Here is a 13,759-nt window from a genome sequence, read left to right as displayed (position 1 = left end):
TAGACCAACTGGGATGTCGTAGGCCATGCCATCACCAAAGAGATACAAAACTTTTTCTTGAATGGAAGCATTCCTTTTGCTATTAATGAGACACATATCTGGCTCATACCCAAAATCTCATGTCCTAAGCGTGTCTCTAATTACAGACCTATAGCGCTATGCACTGTCTACTATAAAGTCATCTCGAAGTTGCTATCTATTCGTCTTAAACCGGTACTACAAGGTATTATATCTGAGAACCAATCTGCTTTCGTACCTGGTAGGGCAATTTCGGATGATGTATTGATCACTCATGAGGTGTTGCACTACCTCAAAGTCTCGGGGGCCACCAAACACTGCACAATGGTTGTTAAATCAGATATCAGTAAGGCTTATGACAGACTCGAGTAGTCATTTATTCGAGAAGTGTTGGAGAGAATGGGATTCCATCATACCTGGGTCAACTGGATGCTCCAATGCATCTCCACGGTCTCCTATTCTTTTTTGATCAACAATTAAGTTGCTGGAAACGTCCACCCACAGAGAGGTATCCGCCAGGGAGATCCGTTGTCTCCTTACATCTTCATTCTCTGTGGGGAAGTGCTTTCGGAACTCTGCAAAAAAGCACAGATATCAGGCACTTTACCAGGCGTGGGAGTGGCCAGAAACAGTCCCAAAGTTAATCACCTGCTATTCGCAGATGACACTATGTTCTTCACCAAGTCAGACCCTCAGAGTTGTGATGCCCTTATGGAGATTCTGAGCGAATATGAAGAAGCTTCGGGGCAGAAGATTAATGCTCTTAAATCCTCCATCACGTTCTCTGCTAAGATACCACCCGAAGTGAGATCTCGAGTTAAACTACAATTGGGTATTGATAAAGAGGGTGGGGTTGGAAAATACCTAGGCCTTCCAGAATATTTTGGCAGAAGGAAGAAGGACTTGTTTGCTTCTATTGTCGCCCGTATGAGACAGAAAGCCATGAGCTGGAACACTAGGTCCCTCTCTACCGCAGGGAAAGCCAATATGCTGCAGTATGTCCTCTCTTCCATTCCTACGTTTGCAATGTCTTGCTTTGAACTCCCTATAGGCCTGTGCAATCAGATCCAGTCAGTTTTGACAAGATTCTGGTTGGATGCAAAAGAGGTGAGAACATAATTTACTGGGTTTCTTGGGATAAACTCACCTTACCTAAACACCTCTGTGGTTTAGGATTCCATGACGTGAGATTATACAACTAGGCCTTGATAGCAAAAATAGCTTGCCGACTTATCACTAAACCAGCTTGTCTCCTCTCCCGCATCCTCCTATGCAAATACTGTCATAAAACTTCTTTCTTGAAGGTAGCGTCGGCACCCTCCTCCTTCCATGGCTGGAAGGGAATCCTGTGGGGAAGAGACCTTCTTCTACAACACCTAGGGAAGGTTATAGGCAATGGTGAGAACACAAGAGTCTGGGCTGATAATTGGATATGCACATCGACAGATTTAAGGCCACACGGACCAGTGTTACCTCAAGACCAAGACCTCTTTGTTGCTGATTTGCTGTCCCGGGAAACAAAGTAGTGGAATCAAGCATTATTGGTGAAGATCCTCCCAGAGTTAATTGATCACATATTGATGCTACGCCCCAGCCTCACAAGCGCCCCTGATTCCACTGTCTGGACACAAACAAAAAATGGTATCTATTCAGCAAGGTCTGGCTATCATACTACACAAGTCTCTAGAATCCAATCGACAACTACACTTTTGGATAGAGAATCATGGAATTGGCAGAAGAATATTTTGTCTTCATCCCTGCTCTCAAAACTTAAAACATTTTCTCTGGAAATGTGCAAGAGATTGCTTACCCACATGCGATAACCTTCTTCGCAGGGGCATCAATAGAAACACCAACTGCCCGCGTTGTGGGGACCAAGAAACCCTCACCCACTTGCTCTTCCTCTGCCCATTTGCTATCAACGTTTGAGAACTCACGCCTTGGACATCCACTTTCGATTCAACTCAGAGTGTCTCTTTCAGAGATGAACTCCAGACCTCCGCTCGCCGAGTCACTCTACCACCAGTGGGTATCACTTCCAACATCTTTCCCTGGATTTGCTGGGGCCTCTAGTTGAGCAGAAACCAACTGATCTTTGAATCCAAAACCCTGACACAACAACAGATTGTCAATAGAGCTATAGTATCTTGCAAGAAATGGGAAAGCGTTCAATCGATCATACCAAAGCCAATCAGCACGAAAGCTACCCCTCGCATGCTCTCTGACCCAACAGCAGATACCATTATTTACCATAAATACGCAGCGTGGAACAAAGAACACAAAGTCGCTGGCCTCACCTGGATCTGCTCCACCTCTGATTCAACCGAGGTATCTCGAGGCTCCTCCTTTCAAAGCGCGGTGGCTTCTCTTCTCATGGCGGAGGCACTTGCGATAAGATAAGCTCTCTGGCACGCTTCGGGTCAATCCTACAAACGCACCTGGCTACGTTCAGACTTTCAAGGGCTTATCACAGCCATCAACTCGAATCTCCCATCGATAGAACTCCACGGTATTTTATCGGATGTCGATTCGATTGCCTCCTCTGATTTCAATTATGTTTCTTTTTCTTTTGTTTCAAGAAACCAAAATGGTCTTATAGACTCTTTGGCAAAGGCTTGTCTATGTATGAACCCCTCTGGTTTGGGCCTTTAAAGCTCTTTCCATTTTTATTAAGTGAATCTATTTCTGTTGCTAAAAAAAAAAATGAGGTAGATAGGATATTGAAGAGAATTCGTTTGGATCCTGCTGCATGTTTACACCGCTAGTACCTGTCTCTCACCTTTGTAATTAGAATAGTTGACTTCTCTCAACTTGTCGGGTTCTTCCAACTCTTGAAGCATATAAAATGGGTGTGTGGGAAACTTTTTAAATATTTTGTTGTTGTTCTAATTTATTGTTTTCTTGTTATTCGGTTTCTTTTACACTAAAATATTTATAATATTTTAGAAAGGTCGGTTTTAAAATTTTGGGGACCCGTAAGCAACTTAGTAAAAAATTTAAAAAATTTATTATATGTATAAATTTGGAAGTATTTTTATTAATTTGGAATATATGTCATGTGTTTAAAAAAAAATGGACTTATTTCACTATAACTTTTCAAAAAGTTTTGACTAATGTTTCTTTTGGTTTTGTCTAGAAACTCGTTTGGATTAAACATTTACCGTAATATAATCATGATACTCAAGGTTTATCAACACATCAAATGTTACTTTGTATAAGACCATCTTCAGTGTATTTTAATATATTTTTATTTAAAAATAGAAAATTTCTATAATATAAATAAAATTCAATAGAATATATTTTCCCATAATAGTATTCTTCAAATATAAAGTAAAAATAGAGATTACTATATTTTCTCCTAAATATAGAAAAAGTAACAATTTCTGTTTTGGAAAATATAACAATTAAAGGAAAATTAACTCTAAAGTTGATTACAAATCTTTATAAATAAAGTTCACATATCTGCCTTCTCATGCGTCCACGTCGTGTCATCCTCTCTTTCAAAGATAATTTTTTTCGGTTTGCCCAAATCTTAATCCTTCATTTCGTCTAGATTTTCCTCGCCTACTGCGAAACTTGATAGTCACCGGTTACAAATCAAAGGTTCACCCACTTCATCCACTAATTAATCATTTACTCTCCCCCTTTAGTTTAGAAATCGATTCAGTTTTTGAGATCCCGAATAATCTGAGAGGATTTTTAATTACGATGGCAACTAATCTGAGGCGGAGGATTATCCAGAGATGGAAGGAAAGTGGGTAGGGAGGACGCCGGAGGGAGTGGGACTGGTGGTGAAGCTAGCTGGCGGCGATTAAGTAGCAGACAGGGATGATTGCGAAGGTGGCGCGTTTTGTTGATCATAAAACGAGAGATAAGTATTTTTGTGAGTGACTGATATATAGAATGATTATGATGCTAGCTTATTTTCTTTGCAGTAAACTGTCAAAGAATAATACTGAATAGAATTTGCAGCGTCGCCACCTGCTAAAAAGATATGTGGAACTTTAAGTCAATGACAGATGATGATCCAATGAAGTTTGGGTTTGGCTCACCAGGAATCAATGATAAGAAGAAGAAGAAGAAGAAGAAGAAGAAGAAGAAGGCCTTCAAGCTGTGAGTGTAAAGGTTCAATCGTGGATTTTTTTTTCTCACTTATCATCGATTACTTTAATGCTGCTTGACAACAAGTCTCACTGTCTCAGATATAACATTTGACAACCCATCCCTAATCAATCAGGTTCCATCTCTTTCTCTCCCTCTCTCTGTTATCCATCGTTCCTCACTATTTCTAATCAGTTTTTATGATGCCTTCGTTTGAGCTAATTGTATATGTGTGGTTACGGAGTTGCCGGAACTGGGTAAAGATTATTCTGCTCATATGCTTAATTAGTACACTCACATGAGCTTCCCTTCCCTTTTTCACTATCTTATCTTGCTATGAAATTGATATGGTAAGAGCTTAATAATGTATAGAATGTGGTTACTAGCCTTTAAGTTGAAGGCATGGTTTCTGTATAATGTGTATGAAATTCATATGTGTAACAGAGATGATGAGCTTTCTGGAATGGAAGTGTGGGGGTCTTCTTTTGAGATGCCAAAACTGGATGTTTTGAAATGTTTCTCTAATTGAATTGCTATAATTTGAGTTGTTAGATGTGACCACAAGGAGGCAAATTCAGTAGACAGATCGTCAGAGGTATCTTGAACCAAAAGTTACAAGCATTTTTTTACATAATCAGGATAGTGACTTGAAAATGCTTCAGAAGGTTAGCTTGATGAGCTTTTTATTAATATGAAGATATGAATTAATATATATTTTGTGAGGGTTTTTGGAGTTTAGATTTTTGAGTTTCGTATGAATGTGAAACAAATCATCGAGCTTTGATTTTAATGAGACTGTTGAGTTTATAAACTATCAGTGTTGATTATTGTTGTGTATAATGAGTTTCTAATTTATCGCCTCTTTTTTGACTTGAAACTTGATCGCCCAGAAAAACAGAAGTGGTCTTCTTCTGCTTGAAGGTAAAACGTAAGCCAATCTGAAGAAAAGTACAAGAAGAGCAAGGGTTGGCGGTTGCAATGTAAGTCATTCTTTTACTTCTATTAAGAGAAAGTATGTCCTCTGAAAATGAGAAAAAAGTCTACCCATGCTTCTTCAGTTTGCTCCTACTTTCCATCGACAATATATGAGCTCATGTTGTGTCTCAGTTCTGACTCATGTCTAACTCCCCCACCACAAATTCATACACAACAATAGACAAGAAATAGCTCAAATTTTATCTGATCACCGGCCATACAGGTTCGATTGATGGACTAAGCCATATATACTACAACATCACATCACAATGTTAAAACTTACCTACCATTCTTCTCATGATTTACAATAATTCACCATGAAAAAATATATGAAATTTATGTTTTGGTCAATATTCCAGGCTCTGCAATAGTTCCAAGTATATGAAGACAACTTCAAACTCTCCTAACAGATCTCAAAAATGCAATCGTGCATTCCGAACTGAGGTGACTTTAATCTCTTTTCTATAAATAAAATATGTTCTACGTGTACTCAGTCCTCACTACAGCCTCCTTTCTACAGGTGTAGCACATTATTATACGGTTATGGACTCTTTTATTTTGTGTTTACGGTCGTGTTTCATTTTTTTGATCTTTGGTTCCAAACTATAGCCTGAGCATCTTAGAGAGCATGCCAAAGAAGGGACAAATGCAATTTTTTATGAACCTGGTGTGGAGAAGACCCTAAGGAGAAACACTTCTTCGAACCCCTTTCGATATACCCGAAACCACACGGAAATCACTCACTCACCCATCTGCTTCATGGTGATTCTTGCATAGATGAGAAATGATTAGCACAAGATGTTTGTTGGTTGTTTAATATTCATGCGGGATATTGTCTCCTTCACTATTTGGTAAAGCTAGAGGAAATTGTGCAACAAATATACTATGGTTAAATTAAATATATGATGGGGCTGATTATTTGAATTGTTTGAGCAGGAGATTTTTTCTTTGTCAACTAGCAGGTTATTTACTTATATAATTTGTACTGTGATGCTTGATTTACGTGATTTCTTTTTATGTAAGGTAGCAAGTAGGACAATATTTTCTTTTGATCAAACAAGTAGGACAATATACTCAAAAGTATTATTATCAGGCCAAGTCATTGATTTAGAAGAGTGAATGTTTAACTGTGATGGATAAAACACACTGACATGAAAAAAAGGAATAAAACAATAAATCACCACAATGAGTTACAGATGTGAATAGCAGAAACTCCAAAAAGAGAAAGCTTGATAGCATTTGAAGAAAAGGATGTATTGTCCTGAATATCATAATTACCCATGGTTTAAGTAATCGGTGACTACCATCTCTAATTAGATGAACATTGTTTGGTGACAATACATCTATCTACATATATAAATAAATAAATATATATATATATATAGTATTTTTTGTTCATCTAAATAAATACCTAGAAATGAAAAGATATTTTGTGAAATCATTTTAACAGTAATTAAAAAGTGAGGAAACAACCAAACTTATAATATCTACGAAATAAATATCAGTCTCATCTTTTACAACAATATTATACGTCTACCACCGCAGCTTGAATTTGCGAGCATGTAACTTTGTTCAGCATGGACAACTGTGTAGTTACGGATACATATGAAAGAAAATACCTTCAATAAAATATCAATTATGACCACTTTATTTGACAAAACCACAGATCAAATCTAAACAACTTACATGGATTCATATTTTAAGTACACAAATATACTGAATGAATGAAATGTAAAAAAAAAAGTTTCCTAAGCAATAACTCAGTAACTACAATCTATACAAAGAAAATAAGAGTAACTAAAAATTAAAACAACACGGACATATGACTATATTTTCTTCACCAAACATAATAATTTTTGTATAACGTTGATATTTATCTATACGGTATAATAATAGAAAAAAACTCTACCATGATTCTTTTATTAAAACTGAAGTTAAAAAAAAATATTTGCATAGTTTGGATGAACTTGGTAAAATACAATGACCATACAAAAATACATAAATCTAACATGAATGTACATAACTTAATAAAACGACTCTAAAAAATAGCTCTTCGAGCATAAATCAAAACTGAACACTGCTCTCTTTCGAACCATTTAAGTACTGTATTATAAATTTAGCCAAATAAAGAGACCTAAAGATCCAGTCTCCTTACATTCAACAAAAAATCTATCCCTTGAAATTTAAAATTCACACATATAACCAAACAATAGAACTAAGAAAATAAAAAAACAAATATCAAAAATATCTAATGAATATCAAAATTAGATAATGTTTATCCATTATTTGTTCGTTTATATTATCATTTTCAATCAATACTGATTTTAAAATGTATAATAAATTAATATAATATATATATATATATATATATATTTATATAAATAATTTTTAATATAACTTCCCGTCTGTAGGACTAACCCCTAGTAATATATAAAATAAAAATAACAATGGGTTAAAGAAGCTCCAAAGGGTTGCCACACACATCGAATATTTGCTACAATTTATTTTGATAGGGTAATGATAATAATTTAATTTTTAGAAAGAGAGTAATATTTCATTCATTTTCTAGTCACTTTTGTTGAATAAAGTTTTTTTCTATCTATCATCCTACAACATGACGATTCGATGTTGTTTACCGTAGTAACCATGCCCACAGAAATCTCTTTCACAGCGGAACAAACAGCCAATCCTCATGTTATGGTGTATAGTCAACTACTTGATTATTCTACGTACATGCAGCGAATGTGTTCCTGATATAATTTTACATTGTATTGTCTGATTGGGACCAAGAGCCAATGTGTTCCTGATATAATTTTACATAATTTTTATCAGTCAAAATACATAAAATACAGTCCTGTAACAAAATAGTATTGTAAACTTCAGTTTAGTTTTGGTTTTAGGTTTATTTTGTTTCTAATGTCGAAATATATGTTATTTATCAGCATGATCTGAGTATACTACAAAACTCTTATAAATTAGCTTTAATTTATAGACACTGAAATATAAAGTACATAACTAACATATGTTTTTTTATCAACCGATAGATTTCGATTAAGAGAAAATAAAGTTATGGCTTTAGCTATAGAGTTTGCAAGCCCATAGCTAGAGCGGAGAATGAAGATGAAACGACAAAAAAGAAAGGTCGATGTCGGAGGAGAAGCCAGAGAGTCGACGTCCGAGAGTAATCTAAAGAGGTCCGAAGGTCTTCTTCCCGTGGTGATTGCTCTAACGAGCATTTGTGAGTTTGTTCTGAGACAGATATGAGTGAGATTGAGAGATGAGGCATGGATCAGGGCTTCCCTTACCGCAAGAACCTCCTCCATAAGAGTAGAGGAGACGTGAGACTGAGCGCTCGATCCTCTGGTGATTTCTTGTCCTTCGTTGTCTGTGAAGATCCATCCTAATCCAGCTGCTTTTGTATCTGATATCCTTCTGCATCTGTATTGCAGTACATCGCCGAAGAGGGCATCTCGATCGCGGGAGTTTGTGAGGTCGATGGGGTTAGTACCGATTTACTTCCGCATGTGCCGCTTCCCATTCCTTTAAGGCCTGAAGCGCCTTTAATAAGATCTATTGAGTGGAGGTCGATTTATTCTCGAAAGCTAGGAGGTTACTTGCAGTCTAGAGGTTCCAAACTAACCAGGGGAAGAGATTGGTAGTAACTCCCAGGGGGGGGGGAATTCATCAATTTGTATGAGGCCTGGATAATATCTTTGAAAGACATTCCTTCGGTAACAATGTTAGTCGACCAGAGACCAAGCTTCCATACTTCTTTAGTGTGGACTTAGTGGAAAAGGATATGATCGATAGTTTCCTCCACTCCACATCTCTGGCAGTCTGTATTGACAAGGAGGCCTCGCACTTGTAGCTTCGCTCCGGTTGGGAGAGAGTTTGTGGCAACTTTCCAGAGGAAGAATTTGAGTTTAGGGAGAAGAGGTGGTGTCCATAAGTGTTTGCTCCAGTTCCATGTGTTGGCTTTCCCCAAAAGTAATGTCGATTGGGTATCATAGTTGTGAGTAGAGAAGTACTCTGATTTAACAGTGTATTCTCCAGTCTTATGTAGAGGCCATACGTACGTGTCCTCCGCTCCTAGCAAGCTCGGTTTGATTGTAAAGATGTGATATGCTAGCTCATGTAAAAGGCTTTTAATGCGGTCCTCGTTCCATTCTTTTGTTTCTCTTGTAAGGATATCAGCAACTGTGAGGTCTTTCTCTTGTAGGGCGACATGGCCGATAGGTTTTAGACTTGTCTCGGGGTGTATCCAAAAGGCCGACCAGATATTTGTACTCTCCTCGTTCCCTATCGTTTTGTCAAAGTGCTGAAGAAGCAAGTCCCTACCCACAAGGACACTCCTCCAGCCGTGTGAAATCACTGAGCCTGGAGCGACTTTTGTGAAAGGGGTCTTGTAGCAATATTTTCTCAAGAGGACTCTAGCCAAGAGACTGTTGTGTTTAGTGAAGATAATCCATGCAATCTTTGCAAGCAGAACCCGATTGAAAGCTTAGACATCGCGGAAGCCTAGCCCTCCAATGCTCTTGGGCTGAGTTAGAGAGTCCCAAGACTTCCAGCAGATTTTTTTCTCTTTATCCTTAGAGTCTCACCAGAACCTAGTGAGAACAGATTGTATATGTTTACACAGAGTGACTGGAAGTTCGATGCTCGACATGGCATAGTTTAGAGTGGCTGATAGAACTGCTTGGATCATTGTAGCCTTCCCCGCAGTGGATAGGAATTGTGTGGACCAGTTGACAGTCTTCTGCTTCATTCGGTCTACAATGGATGTAAATAAGTCTTTCTTTCGTCTACCAAAATGCTCCGGGAGCCCAAAGTATTTTTCCACGCCGCCTTCCTTTTCAATATTCAATTGTTGTTTAACTCTTATTTTGATCCAATTGTTGTTTAACTCTTATGGATGTAAAGAAGTCTTTCTTGCATCTACCAAAGTGCTCCGGGAGCCCAAGGTATTTTTCCACGCCACCTTCCTTTTCAATATCCAATTGTTGTTTAACTCTTATTTTGATCTCATTTGGCGTTTTGCTAGAAAAAAGAGATTGAAGATTTCTGCGCATTGATTATTTTACCCGAAGCTCTTTCATAGCTTTAGAGAATTTCGGCCAGGGTTGAGCAGGAGAGTGGATCCTTCTTTGTGAATATCATAGTGTCATCAGCAAAGAGAAGGTGACTCAATTTTGGCCTATATCGTGACATCCTAATTCCTTGTAATGAGCCGTTCTCATGTGCTGTTTTGCAAAGACCCGAGAGGACTTTTGCGCATATAATGAAGATATAGGGTTAAATGGGTCGCCATGGCGAATGTCTCTCAGAGGATGCACATTCCCGACCACCTCATTGTTGAGCAAGAAAGAGTATGACACCATAGAGACACACTCCATCATCCGGCTTACAAAGGTATCACTAAATCCCAATCTTTCTAGAACAGCTCTAATAAACGACCATTTTAGCCTATCATAGGCCTTACTAATTTTTGTCTTCACTGCCATGGAACAGTGTTTAGTTGCTCCCGAACATTACAAAGTGCAATAGGACGGTAGTCAAAGACCTGTTTGGGACTTTGAATCTTTGGAATCAATCTGATATGTGTAGGATTAATAGATACGTAAGTGCCCCTGAATTTAAAGAAGCCTTGGATCTCTTTTGTGATTGCATGCCCCACTACGTCCCAATTTGATTGGAAGAAACTGGTTGAAAAGCCGTCTGGCCCCAGAGCTTTGTCAGGGTGGATAGCAAACATCGCTGATTACGCGTTTAAGCACACACCAATTAACCTAATGTGCCAACAATACCACAATCGAATGGTATGTCATTGTAGCATTTTAGGATCGAATCCACAGAGAACTAGAGACTTATAACACCAAGAATACACAAACCTTCCTAATCTAAGCAAACAAGAAGATAGATGATTTGTAACAAACTAATATCCTAGAAATATAAACAAGGTGATCTCAAATCCAGTCAAGAAATAAGTGCAAGAATTCAATCAAATACTAAGGATGGATCCATGGTAAGGATAATTGATATAAGGTGATCAAGGTTCAATCTAAAGGTGGCAACTTTCAATCAAAGTAATCTCTTAAGTCTAAACACAATTCTAGACAAGTCCTATGTCTAGGTAAATGTCCATTTGCTTAGAAATCATTAAACATCAAATGTCTTTGGCTTAATTCAATCAAGCAATCTTTAAGTTCAAGTTCAATAACTATCTAGCAATTTTAACATCAAGTGTCCTTGGCTAATCTCACTAGAGCTTAGTTGAGTTGATTCAAACACTTCATCTAATCATGTCTGATGAGAAGTGTTTAGAAATCAGGTTTAGAGTGATCAAGACTAAACAAGCATTAAAAATACTCAACAAGCAAGTTCATACAAGGATCTACAATAAAACACCCTAAATCTACACTTAATCACCCTAATCTACCTTAACCATGAATCCAAGGAGTGTCTACTCTCTAATCTCCATGAGAAACCTCAAACCCATGATGGATTCAAGGCTCACCATGTTTATGAGAAGGAGAAACAAAATATAATATGAAGAACTTCCTTAGATTATGATATAAAGATTCAAGCTTTTTTTACAAAGGGAGGCAAGTTCTTGAGAGAAAAATGAGATTCTCCTCAGGTTTTTAGGTTTAAAACTATATATAAGAGATGCCAAACTCGAGCTGGTTTAGTGAATTAAACCGGGTCAAACCGGAATAAACCGGTCAATCATTTCTCTTCTTCTCCAGAGCGACGTTCGCACCCCGCTCCACCAAGTCGCTCTGGTGATTGATCTTCGATGTGGAATTTGACGAGCGAGTTCATCAAGTCGCTTCAATCACTCGCTCCAGCCAACGCTTCATTCCAAGCGGCGTTCGAGATACAGCGACCACAACACCTCGCTCCCTTGAACTCGCGTCCGAGCCCGCTGAGTTCCCAAGCTGTGTCCCAAGCTCTCTCCGTCGCTTGCTCTGCCATGGTCGTCGCGTCTGTCTCGGCTACGAACCTCACCGTGACCAAGCTTTCTCAACAGCCATTGATGAACCTCGAGCTCAGGAGCGATCTTCAACCAGTCCCGAGGCTGCGCCGCCGGAATACCTCGTCGGAGTCATCCTCGTCGTCAATTCACTCCTCGCCGAGCTCCATCGTCGTGGACATCTTCAGATCGTGAAGCTTGAGAGCTCCAATGGTGATCTTTGCCCTTTTTGCACATCTGGCCCTTAGACGTTTGGATATTTAACTTTTTGACCCCAAAACTATCAAATGTGCAGAAAAGTCCACCCGAGTCAACCCCAAAGCTTTTGATTGTGCGATCTAACCCAAGGGAATATTCTGAAACTGCAACCTTGGTCCCTGAACTTTGGATAACTTCATATTTGACCCCAGACTTCTATAGTGTGCAGCTTAGCCCTTGAATTTCGCCCCAAACTTCCAAATAAGCATTCCAACCCCTATGATATGCAAATGAGTATGCAAATACAACACAAAGACCTAAATGCAACCTAAAATGATCATAATAAGCTAAAATATGAATCTAAAACTTATAAAAATCATGAGATATCAACTCCCCCACACTAGTTCTTTACTTGTCCTCAAGTAAACTTTCAAGAACATGGGAAGTGATGTTTCAATACACAAATGGAAATTCATGACCTTAAGAAACTCTTCAATGCCATCGTTGTGATATCCTTACAAAATCATACCAAATAGCAAGAGCAATTTGTTTTTATTAGCTCTAACTTCTCTCGGCCTATCAATTCCTTTGATATTTTAACTCATTATCATGAATCCTCAAATCAACCAACTCTCACATTCAATAAGAAATATCATAAGTGAATTCTCGCAAATTGCCAATTGGTCCAAATCATTTGGTTTGGTGAGAAAAAAAAGGCTTAATGTGAAGAATGAGAAGGGTCCAAATACATTTTGCTATGGTGACTTACACTCAAGAATAGGAGTTTGATCATTATGCAAAATTTATCTAAGAAAAGGAGCAATTAATGCATACATAAATCGGTTCTCATCATTGTACCCTTTTCCTAGACAATTTTTAAGTTCTACCCTTTATTTTCTTCATCTCAAATCCCAAATGTACACTCATTTTTATCTCTTACCCAATGAACACTCTTTTCTCTTTTTTTTTTTTTTTTCTTTTTGGGGTTTTTATTGACACAATCTGAGCTATATATATATATATATATATTTATTTATTTATTTTATTTATTTATTTTTTTTTTTTTTTTCAAATACATTTTTTTTTTTTTTTTTTTGATTCATTTTCTTTACATAATATTTCCCAATTCAATCCTCAAGATCAAAATAATTAAAGCACATCATTCCAACCACCATCCTAGATTCTAGCCCAAAAGAGGTCCCTATGCTAGCAAGAGATGAGGACAAATCAATGTCGCTCCTAATACTCTCAAGATTTTGCACATGACAAGCTTTCACAAAAAGACCTCACTCAACAATTAATGATGGTTTGAAAGAAGGGAAGGGTTTAGGGTATGGAATACCACTTGAGTTGTCAAAAAGATTGGTAAAATGGTTTATACAAGCTCAAGTGTGTGTAAAGCCATGATTTAGTACTCAAGAGACCATAAGCAAGAAGCATTAAGTTCATTTTAGTCAATTAAGATCGGAGTTGGTTTCAAAGAGTAAGATTCAA

At 37.7% G+C, this 13,759-nt stretch overlaps 1 long non-coding RNA gene across 1 annotated transcript; it reads left to right on the top strand.

Moving 5' to 3' along the window:
• Positions 1–1,734: 1,734 nt before the first annotated feature.
• Positions 1,735–6,018, top strand: LOC111206739. The gene is made up of 8 exons (XR_002658995.2): positions 1,735–3,858; positions 3,954–4,131; positions 4,221–4,469; positions 4,564–4,714; positions 5,010–5,099; positions 5,178–5,317; positions 5,454–5,538; positions 5,704–6,018. It is a non-coding gene; the product is annotated as an uncharacterized LOC111206739 (long non-coding RNA).
• The last annotated feature ends 7,741 nt before the right edge of the window (positions 6,019–13,759 follow it).

Source organism: Brassica napus, chromosome C6 (genome assembly GCF_020379485.1).
Source record: "Brassica napus cultivar Da-Ae chromosome C6, Da-Ae, whole genome shotgun sequence".
NCBI classification, from domain to species: domain Eukaryota; kingdom Viridiplantae; phylum Streptophyta; class Magnoliopsida; order Brassicales; family Brassicaceae; genus Brassica; species Brassica napus.
This window is presented reverse-complemented; position numbering and strand designations above follow the sequence as displayed.